The sequence below is a fragment of the Falco peregrinus genome, chromosome 13, assembly GCF_023634155.1.
Source record: "Falco peregrinus isolate bFalPer1 chromosome 13, bFalPer1.pri, whole genome shotgun sequence".
Taxonomy (NCBI): domain Eukaryota; kingdom Metazoa; phylum Chordata; class Aves; order Falconiformes; family Falconidae; genus Falco; species Falco peregrinus.
In genome coordinates this window covers 22,615,035-22,627,099 of record NC_073733.1, presented here as the reverse complement: position 1 = coordinate 22,627,099, position 12,065 = coordinate 22,615,035, and the positions used below count along the sequence as shown (strand labels likewise).

The 12,065-nt window shown below is 48.5% G+C and overlaps 1 long non-coding RNA gene across 3 annotated transcripts in view; it reads left to right on the top strand.

Annotated features, from left to right (window-relative positions):
* The window catches only part of LOC129785574 (uncharacterized), a 35,571-nt gene extending 23,944 nt beyond the window's left edge, over positions 1-11,627 (top strand). For 2 of the 3 annotated variants that reach the window (XR_008749698.1, XR_008749696.1), the window contains one exon: positions 25-1,358. This is a non-coding gene — a long non-coding RNA (uncharacterized LOC129785574). Of the gene's footprint in view, positions 1-24; positions 1,359-7,781 lie in introns of those variants that run through there. The other variant, XR_008749697.1, reaches the window with a different exon arrangement.
* The last annotated feature ends 438 nt before the right edge of the window (positions 11,628-12,065 follow it).

Genomic DNA, 12,065 nt, shown 5'->3' with positions numbered 1-12,065 from the left:
CTTCCTCCTGTTCTGTTGCTGTAGGGCTTTTTTCAAGTGGGGCAAGAAATATTTCATCCTCAAACAAATTACTGCTGGATCGCTCGTGCTTTGTGTTCTGCATGCAAGCCAGGTTTCGATACCTTTGTTCGTGTAGTGCAAAATCCTGATTGCACAGAAATCACTGCCAGAGCTCCCATTGGTTTCAAAGGTCCTGGAACATTAGGGATAATTCACATTTGTTGCTGGAGTAATCTCCTGGATTTTGGAGGAGAAGCTTCCAGCCGGCACGAGACAAAGAGGTAGAAGTTGTCATCAGAACCTGATTATAATGCTATTGTAAACGTGTTGCATGTAATGCAATGTGATATAACACATAATATTTATTGCATGATGAGCCTTGGATTCACATCTTTATCTGATGCTTTTTGCTATTTAAATCTGAGCAAGTCCATCTCCCTGCATCCAGCAGCCCTCAGAAACAGATGCTGGATTCAGCGGATTCTTCAGACAATTTGTGTATCCCACAGCGTAAAGGCTGAGTATCCTGTATTACCCCTACCAAACCCGCCCGCCATCTCCCTGCTGGGGTTGGGCTGTGCAGTGGCCAGAGATTCACTCTGTAAGAGAGGGAAAATACTTAGGAAGGCTGAAAGCTCCCCTAGTGTCAAGGCAGGCACTGCCAGGGTTGGGAAGTGGTTTCTTTTGCTGCCTCCAAAAGGCATCCAAAGGATGGAGCTGGGTGTAAGGGCTGATGCTGAACAGCACTGACTTTCCTCCCCGCCCACCAGCCGTCTGCAAAATTATTTCCTAATTCAATATGAGAGCGAAAAGGCTTTTTTCCCAGCAAGGTTACCTTGTATGAGCTGCTGCTTTTAACCTTTTCTCTGAATTATTTGCGGAAACATCCAAGACAGGCCAGGAGATGGCTGGGTGGTGGGAGACACAGCTAAGGGAACCCCCCTCCCTTAATGATACACCATCGCTGGACCTGGTTATTGGCTTTGCCATTTGCATCAATCCAAAGCTGGACCGATCTACGTGTGCAAGGGCTGCACCAGCACAAGCGTTTTTGTGCAAGTTTTGCACAAGCTGCACCCAAACCCAAACCCACCGAAGGCAAATAATTGAACAAATGGTAAACAGTGGGACTATTGTTAAGTATATTTTTCAGTTTGTTTTCATAAGCTGTGGTGTAACTGTTGTGATGACATGAGGCAGTAGACTCACAGGCAGACTCAAGTCGATCCCCCTCACTTTAGTTTTAAAAATTAATACATATAAAACTCTTAATTGAAAAGATTGAGGTTGTTCTACTTTCCCCTTGAATTTTTTGCCAGTTTATTTTGCCTTTAATAATAAAACCCAACCGTATTTTCCCCTCCTTGCTTTTAAACCTGCAGCAGAAGGGGAGGAGGGCCTGGCTGACAGACAGAGAGGAAAAGCCAAGATGCATGAGAAGGGAAACAAACCACTGAAAGTAAAAAAAATAATAGTTTTCCTTCAACCCCACTTGACTGCAGTGAACTGAGATGTAATTGTAGGCACGGAGGCCAAGCCAGAAAGCGTTACAGGTTTTTAACTTAACTTTCTTCCTTTAAACTTAAAACTCTACATAACTTAATGACTGAGAAACTGTCCGAGAGCTCCCTGCAGCAGTGCCGGCTCCGGCACATGCAAAATCCCAGCATGAGGTTTGCAAGTTTCCCGGTAGTAGAAGATACTTAATATTATTCATTGAACAGAGTCCTTGGTAAATTAAGGCTTTTCTTTTTGCCTTGCAAATTATTTTCAATGTGTTCTTGATTTTTGTGAAAGTAAACAAACCAAGATAGTTTCCAAACCAGGGTTTGTTCACACATACAAGAACCGTCAGAAATCTGCAGGAAAGCAAACGCCTTCCCCAGAACCAGCCATAAACGCCACGGCCCCACAGCCCAGCCCAGTGACCGAGTCACAGAGCTCATACTGCTTTTTCTATCATTCAACTATATTTGCCAGCCACAAAGATGAGCGCTTTTTTTTTTTTTTTTGTATTAATTTTTACTAATCCTCCTACTTGCATTTTATCAATGTTATAAATTACGGGGGAAAAGATCCCAGTGCTGCATTTTGAATAATTATTCCTTACAAACCGGTGGAGCACAGATACACTCCTTATCTCGTGGCTATAACCTGCATTATAACAATTAGAGGATAACACATTTTTCAGTCCTCTTACCTCCAAACTCCAGCTGCCCAGACAGGCTAACACAAACCACATTGAGCTGGGCCAGGCAATGCCATGGTACGGATGGCTGCGCGTCTGCAAGCAGCCTTAGAGCCATGGCTGGCCTTTCAGAGGGGGAAACGATCTCTCCCAGGCAACTGGGATTCATCATCCACAGCTAATTGAGCCCTGGTGGGAGCTACCCAGTGAGCGGGAGGGTTCCCGTCTGCCGGCTTTCTTTGCTGGGCAAGCACCTCCTGCTCCCAGCTCCGGGTGGGATGCTCCTGCTCTGAGCATCGCTCTCCTCTGAGATGCTGGGAGGGTGGCAGTGGCACCGGTGCAGCTCCCCGCCGGCTCCCCACCCCACGTCTGGGTAGGGCCAGATGAACCACACTAACAAAACCCGTCGTGGAAGTAGGTTAAAGGAAAGACTGGAGCTCTTCTCTGCCCAGCAAAGCGGTGCAGCAGCTGAAGCCCTCGTGATCCCTCATTGTTCGCTGAACGGGCTCTTTCCGGGGTAGGTCGGCATCAGGAATGGGAGGATGCGCACAGGCAGGAGCATTTGGTATCGTCGGTGCTGAGCTTTACCCTGTTTTTCCGTGGACTGGATGAATTCTGTTCAACACGGAAGTGCTTTAAGTTTGTGGAATGTGGGACAATAAAAGTGAGCAGACACATGAACATAGGCAGAAATCCAGAAAACAAAATATAGTCCCTCTCCCTACAGCTTATACAAACTCCCCTGCCCCTGCATGTGCTACCTGCTACGAGCCCACCGGTCCCAGGAGGAAGAGACAGCGGAGGGAAGAGCCAAGTCCAAGTGCGTGGGAGCCCACGGGTGACCCCCGAGGGGCTGCAGCTTTGGGCTGGGGCTGGTGCAGCTCCTGCCACACTGCTCCAGGGTTGGAGCATCTGCTGCGGTCGTCGGCTCCAGGGAACATCCGCGGGGCTTTGGTGATCTGAAAAATATAGAAGGTTCAAGACCACTCATTGTCAGTGGTATGGGGTATGGTTTGTGTTCTGGGGATAAGATGCATTTTCTAAAGGGTGTTTTTTCAACCCAAACTACTTTTCCCGGCAGCACAGAGGCCGTCCAACCATCTGCCTTTGGTAGCCCTACCATAGGAGAAGCAAAACCTGCCCTGTCGCTTGGTTCAATGCCAGGCTCCATCCTAAACCTTCGAACATGGGATTGCTAATGAATTACCAATTATTTTTCAATGTAAAATGCCCACCAGCTTCCCCACAGCGCTGCTCTGCAGACAGAGGGGCTATTTACTCTGGTAACTAATAGGCACAGACAGACTTGCGCAGCACTGAAAGGCAATATCACCCCCAAATACAACCAGATGTGCAAAAATTACACAATTTTTCGATGGATAAAACTTGCTGCAGAGCCAAAATCAGACTCAGCTGCTAGTTCCAGGTCTTGAGGGTTAGAGAGAAGCAGATTTTTTGTGTGTGAGCTATAAGCATAGCTCAGCCCCCTGGCTAAGACTGGCAGGGCAGGGTGTTCATGCAGGAGATGCTCCAGGGGAAGGGCCTGATCTGAGGTCCCAGGGCCGTGGTGCCCAGAGACGCAGCGGTTCTGAGGGTTTCAGGGCTGCTGCCAGCGTCTGTTCTACCTGGTGACAAGGCTTCTCAGGGATGTCATCTCCATACTCTCAATTTTAAATTCCAGCTTATCTAAAAAAAAGATATGCAAGACAAGGAGCTAAGATTAATGTATCGCACGTAACCATGAAACCTGTGTTGTCCCCTCCAAATCTTCCCATTCGGCAGCCTGAGCTCCAAAGAAGGATGGAAAAACTCTGCAGATCATAACAACCCTGGCCAGAGTGGAGGATTTTACATTTCAGGCAGAAAGACCTTTCCTCTAGCATCTACACACTTGACTTGCTTTGATCCTGGAGACCTCAGATGGAGAATGACAGCCAGTAAGCTCCGGCCCATCTCCACGATGTCTCTGGTGAACCCCAAAGGGTGTGCATGGCGTTTTGGAGCCAGGACAGAGGAGGAGGATGGAGAAATGCCACGGGAATGGTGCTGGGTGAGGGTGGCAGACCCTGGCAAAGGGCTCGGGCGCACCAACCACGCGATGAGGCACTGAGAGTTGAGGAGGGGATGCTCCTGACAAGCCAGGAGTCCCATTCCCTGCTGCAATCCAACAGATGCTCAGCCGGAGCCAGCTCCACCCTGAGCCGCAGTTCGCCCACAAGCCTTCCCCATCTCACCTTGTTTTTACATTACTCGAGGACAGAGCTTGTTTTTCAGAGCAAATCCCCTGCTAATGTTACTGGGATTTGAATTTATGGCCACAGGAGGTGTTGAGCCACCAAGCCAGATGGTTATTTGCTAATTTTGATGGTTTGGAATGGTTTTTGGATCTCAACGATTTGCCCACGATTGCAAGCAAGAGAAAGCCATAGGTTGAACCGTTTCATATAATGAATCATTGCATGATTTTCTTCTTCCCTTATTGAAAAAGACTGTTTGATTTTTGCTGTATAATTTACAGTCCACAACCTATGACCCAGTGCAGCCAGAAGGAAAGTTTGGAAAGGGAGATAATACCTCAGAGACAGATTTTCCTCTTCTCTAAGCTGAAATTCCTTGTGAAGCTGAAGCTAACGCTGATTTTCTTCTGCTCCAGCAACACTAGGCATAGGCAGACTGCTTTGACAGATTTTATACGGCAACTACCTGTGTGTTAATATGCACAGATTGCATTTGCACAAATTGGTGGTATTGGGTGGCAAGTCAATCACATTTATTTATTACTTTAAAATTAAAACCATAAAATAATATCCAGCATCCCTAAGGGGATACTTGAAAAAGCAGAGTTTCACCCAGCTTTGCACGGAGAGTTCATGCGGTTTTAATTTCAAATACAAAGAATATATAGCTTGGTTGGGGGGTGACATCACCCTCCTTAGAAAATTTCATGTGATTCTTTTGCTTGTTTTTAAAGCTATTATTTTACGTATCTGCTGGCAGATATTTGTATTGGCAGATCTTATGAAATATTAAGATTGTATCTTTTCTGTTCAATTTCAAAAGTCGCTTCCTAACCAAAGTGCAAGCTAACAACTCAAAACCGTCGTGGTGCTTCAAAGATGAATGAAAGCTTCCTTTCAAACCTTTTGATTTATTGTCCTTCTCTCCAGTGCATCACCCCTTCTGAGTGTTTATTCTCATCCCTCTATATTTGCATTTATGGTAATAATTAGCCACAATAACTGAGGATAGGATAGCAAAACAAAGCTGAGTGTCTCTGCAGCCTGTTGATCTCTCCCAGGTGTGGGCTCAGTTTAAGGCCAGGGTTTGCGTTTATCTTTCCAGACAGGGAGGGATGGAAAAGCCTCAAACCCGCCTTGGGGCCGATTCCTCCGGCAAAGTGCCGGTGGTGCAGGGACAGTGCTGGTGGAAAGGAACCTGTCAAAACCAAACAGTCGGAAAAGCACTCTGCACCAGAGCCAGTGGGACCGGGCATAAATCATCACTTCTTGTTCAGAGCCACCTTCTCTAAGGGCAGTGAAGGGAGGAGCGAAGCTTATTGCAGAGGGCAGTATTTACTGAGATCAGAGTGAGCCCCAGAAACCTGCAATTTCTGTGTGAATAAACCTGAATGTCCCCGACAGGCTGGATTTTCTAAGCCAGCCCCCAGAGCAGGCTCTTGGCTGGGCTGTGGAAGGCACTGCCGGACACCACGGGAGTCCCCAGCATCCCCGTCCTGCCCCAGGCATCACTGGCCACTGGGCTGTGTCCCCCAGGGCATCACGTCCCCACGGAGTGAGCGAGGCTGTGCGGGCACAGCCCCCACGGGGGCTTTGGCAGCTGGTGCATGGTCAGGGGGGCTGTGATGACCATTTGTTTGGGACCTCTGATCGGGACACATGCTGGTGCTGTGCACCCTCATCCTCCCTGGCCCCAAATCTTGGTGATCATGGGAAACTTCCGCTCATTTTTGCTTTCAGAGCAGACAACGCTATCAAGGCCATCACAGGACCTTCCCCCTCTGCACCAGTGCTGACCGGATGTCTCAGGGTATCCCATTACCATTTAAAAGTGAAACAACAAGAATACAGCTGTAGTTTGAAAAATAGCATCACCTTCCTGTCAAAAAAGACTTTTTGCCTCAGGTTGCTGCCTGTAGAAGGGCTCGCTGCTGGGAAGGCCCCAGCTGGGGTTCCCAAGACCCTGGTATGCTCCATGGTCGGATCCTGCCTGGCCCTGGCACCAAGGGAGGAGAGCAGGAAAGGCAGCCCCAGGTCTGCCCAGCTTCACTCCTGCCCAGGAATACGGAATAACTCAGTATCAGCTTCCCCATAACTGTTTTGATTTCACTTCTCCTGTGTGGTTTCCCTGGCAGCCAAACCAAGATCTCTGGCTTTTTCCTGCCTACACTGCACTGGTGAGTGGAGCGAGGGTGGCCCTGGGGATGGGGTCCTGCAGCTCGCAGGGCTCACCCTCTCCTCCCCCAGAGCTCTTCCCCACAGTAAAGCTGGTCAGGATACATCCTGGTGAAATTCTAAAGGTTTTCTGCTTCATCCATGCGGTTAATTTTGCTCTCTAAATCCCCTATTATTACACATTCTTTAAGTATTTTCTTTAAATATTATGAGAAAAGTTCAACACAGCAGGAATTTTTCCCTTTGCTTAGGGGGAGAAGGGGCCAGGTCTTGGTCTTATTTCTCAACTCTGGAGAAGTCACGATGAAGGAAAGGTGGTGTGAAAGATGCTCAGTGGGGTGGCCAAGCTAGTGTCACAGCACCATCAAAACTAACCGGCTGCAACAAGGCTCTTTCCACCCCATCCCAGGTTAACTTCAGAAAGTAGCTCCCACACCTTGCCCTGGCACAGTCACCAATCTCCCACAAGCCTTCAAAGGTTCATCTACCATCCATGCTGTTTCTTCATCCTCTTCAGGCCAGTCCACCCTGCTTCTTGCCTCTGCCTACATCCAGGGCACTCTCTTTCCTCCCTCTGCTTCTTCCAGATCTCTCTTCCTTAGCTGCCCCCCTTCTATACCCCTTAGAGTTGTTTAACTACTTAGCAGGAACCAGCCACAGCTGCACCTTATCCACACCAGCCAACCCGCCGCCCCTGAAGCCAGCCCACAGCTGTATATTATCAATGTTAATTAACCTGCCTTCATCCCTCTATAATTCCTCTACAAGCTGGCAGGGGCTTCTCAGGTGCCGGTGGTTGGAGAAGGGATAGAGCAGCTTCTCCTCACTACACAACCACCAGCCAAAAGCCAGGTGCTGGATAAAAATTTTGGTGGTGCCACATTGCATCCTGGTACCGGAGATGCGCACGGTGGTCTCATCCTTACCCCACTGGCAGGTGACATTGCCGGCCCTTGCCCAGCTTCCCGGGCTGGGGTGGAGGCACCACCAACCCTTCCCTCATCATGAAATGAGCTGCGTCCCCTGATTTGGTTTCACTCTCCCCAAATGCTTTATCTATCAGTTTTGCTTCATTGAATCACTTCTTTAAAGACTAATCCTATTCCCTGTGCAGCCTTTTGGGGGGGGTTATTGTATAAAATAACATAACTGAGATTTATTTCAATATATCTTTAATGTAGCAGACATGGTGGTGAAGAACCTGCTTGGGAGGTCAACCAACCAAGAAACTTCAGCACTGGCTGTCTACCACCCTAAGCTGGGCATTTCTTCCCAGCCTTAGAATTTTGGCCATGAAAATTAATTTGGGATGTTCCTGAGAACAAGGACGGGCTGAACCGTGCCGTCACCTCCAGCTCTGGACACCGCAGGCTGGCCCGGAGGTGCCGCAGCCCCATGGGGACACAGAGCTATGCTGTCACGTTGTGCTCGGATAGAAGAGCAGAGGTTTTTCTAAGTTCATTATGGGCAAAAAAAGACAGAGAATGAAATTAAAGCTTTGCTGTGGGACTGGACATTTGAGAATGTAAGGGAAAACAATCTCCCAAGCACTGTTATGAGCTACTACGGGTGTTTTCCGCCAAGATTTACTTAGTGGTCAGAAGTTTCTGTTTAAAAAATTGGGGTTTAGGAAAAAGAAATATTTGTTAATCTGTTCACCAGTAATTAGTTAATGACTAATGTGAAGTGGTAGTTACATTTGCAAAAATTAAAGTTGAATATTGCAGTTTCCAGACCCCACAGAACCCAAAGCGGTGTTATTTCAGCCCACAGAAGGGTTATTCAGCCGGCAGTCACATCCACGCCAGTCGCAGCCTGTGTATTAGCCTGAGCATTCAGAAACTGTTTCATTACAGCTTTAACGTACACCCGTAACGAACCTTCCACCCTTCCCGTGTTGTTAGTGGCAGCTCTTTGTGGCACACTGCATCGTGCCTAAGGTTTGGGATTTTCTTCCAAGAAAATGATATTAGTTGCACATTGGAATATTAGATATCCGCTTGCATTTCTTCAGCGTCCCATTTAACCCTGTTAGATCTGAGGCAGCACGTTCATTTATATTTCCAACATGACAGGCAAAGAGGCTGGGATATGGAAATAAATAGATTATTTGTTTGCTACTAACAGTAAGGTTGGGAAAGTGGAAAAAAGTGCGAACTGGACTGTGAGTCCTGGAATAAAAAGTTAGTAGCGTGTGCAAACGTGGTCAATCCATCCTAAAATACATTTTTGCAGGAGAGGGAAGATTTTGGAAGGGAAGATGTGAGGGCAGATGGGGTTGGTGTCACCAAGGCCAGGGAGGGGACAGCACATGGGGACAAGGGACCGGCCCAGGGGTCACTGCTTTGCTGGCTCTGGCTGCATCTCCGCGAGAGCAGAGGAGTTACACCACCTGAACAGATCGCTTAGAGTACGTCCCACACTACGTGCAACCAGCAGGAAAAGCGATGCACCCACACCCAACTGCAGCCTTGGCTACATGCCGCCTAATTAAACGCTGGTGAAACAATCACTGAAGCTGCGTTATGGGAGTCAGGGCTTGCTTAATGGTATACAGCGATGCAGTGCTGCATCGCTCTGATTAGAAACTGGGATTTTTCCAAATGCTAAAAAAAAAATAAATAAAATATATATTTTCTTGCTAACAATTTATGAAGCAGAGAACAAACAATCCTTCAGGTTTATCTGTTAGAACTGACAATGTCCTAGCACCAAACTTGTAATCGCAGCTTTGTAGAAATCTATGACATAGCAGATGGAGATATAAAAGGGAAAAGTATTAGATGTGTAATTGAGTACAGGCGATATTAAAATATTACCCCTAAGCCACAGGTCAGGTTGGGTTTGCTTTATTTTGGTTGTTTTATTTTTTATTTTGTTTTGACAAATGCAAAGTAAATCTTGGCAAAATCAAGCATGGCTTGAACACTATTAAATCTCCTAAAGTCTGCCCCTAAAGTGGTCAGGAAAGTCTGTGTTTGGAATTTACCTGTGTGCTTTAATGGATTAACGGACAGTATGAAAAGATCATTTTCAAGTTAAGCAAACATTTCTGGCATATTGTATAACACTTGCTTTAAAATTAAGTTAGTTATTCTGAACTTTATGCCAAATGATTATTTGCTCGATTTTCTGATGATGGTAATACGTGACATACCATCACATAATTTGGTAAAGACAATAAAATTACAAAGCCCAAGAAGGGTCTGAGTCAGGCTTTGACAGATTAAAGCTCTCCAAGTCCCCTGAAAACCCTTTTCTGACATATTAATTTGACCTAAACCCTCAAAATGTTCCTGATTATGTCATCTCAATTGGGCTTTATTTTTGTTTTATTTTTCATTGTAGGAAATTAAAAAGGGTTGGTTGATCCCTGGCCAAGTTCTTGAAATGTGTTGCAATGCTAAGGAAATAAAAGATTACTCGAAATACTTTTTAATAATATGTCATGTCAGCAGAGATAAAGGTTCACACTTAATGCCCTCAGCTGGCTTCTATCAGTGCTGGGGAGCGCAGCATCAGCCCCGGCCGGGCTCCGGCAAGGACCCACCATTCACCTTGCTTTTAAACCATGAGCTTATGCTGTTATAATTATAAACATGTTTATAAAATTTGTTTCATTTCTCTTTGTAAGAAGAAATAAAGATCTGCGTAGGTGGGGCTGATCCTGCCCGGGAGCGAGGGCAGAGCAAGACGACCTCCCAGAGCCTCTTCCCCTGCCCCGTCCTCCATCCCTTTCTGGCGCTGATGGCTGGGGACAGCGGTGGGGTCACAGCCCCCAGGCAGGCCAGGCACCCATCCTGCCGAGCCATGAGCCATCGGGCGGGGGCACCTGGACGGGCCTTACCCCAGGAAAACCCACTTCAGCAGAGCCTGGGGCTTTGCAGGGCCACTGTGATGGGCATCACCGGGGAGCTGCGGTAACGCGGGGCCAAAACCACCACGTCGCCCCACTGTGACACGGCAGAGCTGCTCGTCAGATCTGGAGGCACTTGGCGAAGGAAGAGAAGTACTGTCCACCTTGATAAAAGTGAAATCTAAAGCTCGTCAGCGCCAGGCTCTCTGAGGCTGCGCTGGGAGATGCCCACACTCGGCAGGGCCGGGGCTCGCTGTCCCGTGTAACCCCAGCAGGCTCAGCTGGGCAGCAGCCTGGGGAAGCGCACTGCCGGCCCTGCCGCACGCCAGCTGTACAGCTCCCGGGCGGCCCACCGGCCATTCTGAGAGGCGCTGTGAGTTCTGCACCGAAGCTGGATCCTCCAGAGCCCGGTTTGCAGGCAGGGATGCAAATCTTCCACCCCTGAGCCAGGCTGTGGGCATGGTCCGAACCAGGACCATGCACAGGGGCAGAGCCCGCAGTGGGAGGAGTGGGCAGCGGCCACCTGGGTGCCCCAGGCTGGACCGACATTTGGCACCTACATCAGCTGGACGTTTGGCACCTACATCTGCACCCATTCACTTCCTCCGAGACCTTTCCCTTAGACAAGTTCCTGTCCCAGTGAGCTATGCCAGGAGTCTGGGGTATAAATGTGCATTAAAAAAAAAAAAAAAGCATAAATGTTTAGAAATGCGTATAAATGTGTATAAATGTACAAATGTGTATCAACGTGCAAAGCCCACCCTAAGCTGAGCAAGGAGCATCCTTGGAATGAGGATTTGAGGACAACAGTATGAGTCTGGGGCCTGCAAAACACCCACTCGCCAAGCGCTGTGCCGGGGAGCGGCTGGCTGATGTTTGGTTGCGGTTGTCTCTGCTCAGATGCCGTTTTCATGCTGCTGCCGGCCCAAGCTTTGGAAGAAATGTGTGCGCCAGGACACAGACCCTGACAAATACAGCAAGAAATCCTGAGAAGTGGAACATTTGAATAAACCAGTGATCCCCTGAGACTCCGGGAGTGCCTGGAAAGGGGGCACTGGGTGCTGCACCCCATCCCCTTCCCTCCCCAAAGCCGCAGCACCCTGCAGCAGCTCCCACTCCCCCCAAACCTGCTTTCTCAGCAGGCTTGTGAATTTTATCCCTTTGCACATTTTTTTTCCCCTTAAGGCTCATCTATCTTAGCTGACCTCCCTGGTGCAGGGAAAGGCAGTGGGTGAGGGCTGTGCAGGGGATGGGTGGCGGAGGCGTAAATACCACTGCTTCCCCCAGCTCCAAAAAAAAAAAAAAAAAAAAAAAAGACTGCCCCCCGGAATCCCCTTTGGTGCTGGCTCTGGGGAGGGCTCCCGGATGTAAAATAAATCAGTGTGATGTGTTCAGGCCTTTGCAGGGTGGGGAGGTCCCTGGTGGGGCCCCCAAAATCACCGTGCAAATCCAGCACAGCCCTTTTTATCTGCGCACCTGCAGGTCTCAGCTGGAGCCCCCCTGGCCTGGAGCCCCCCAGCCCCAGCCCCGGCACTGCAGGGGTTCCCAGGAACTACCCAAGTGGAAAACTGGGATTTCTGCCCCTAATTCAGCGCAGCTGCCGCTGTGG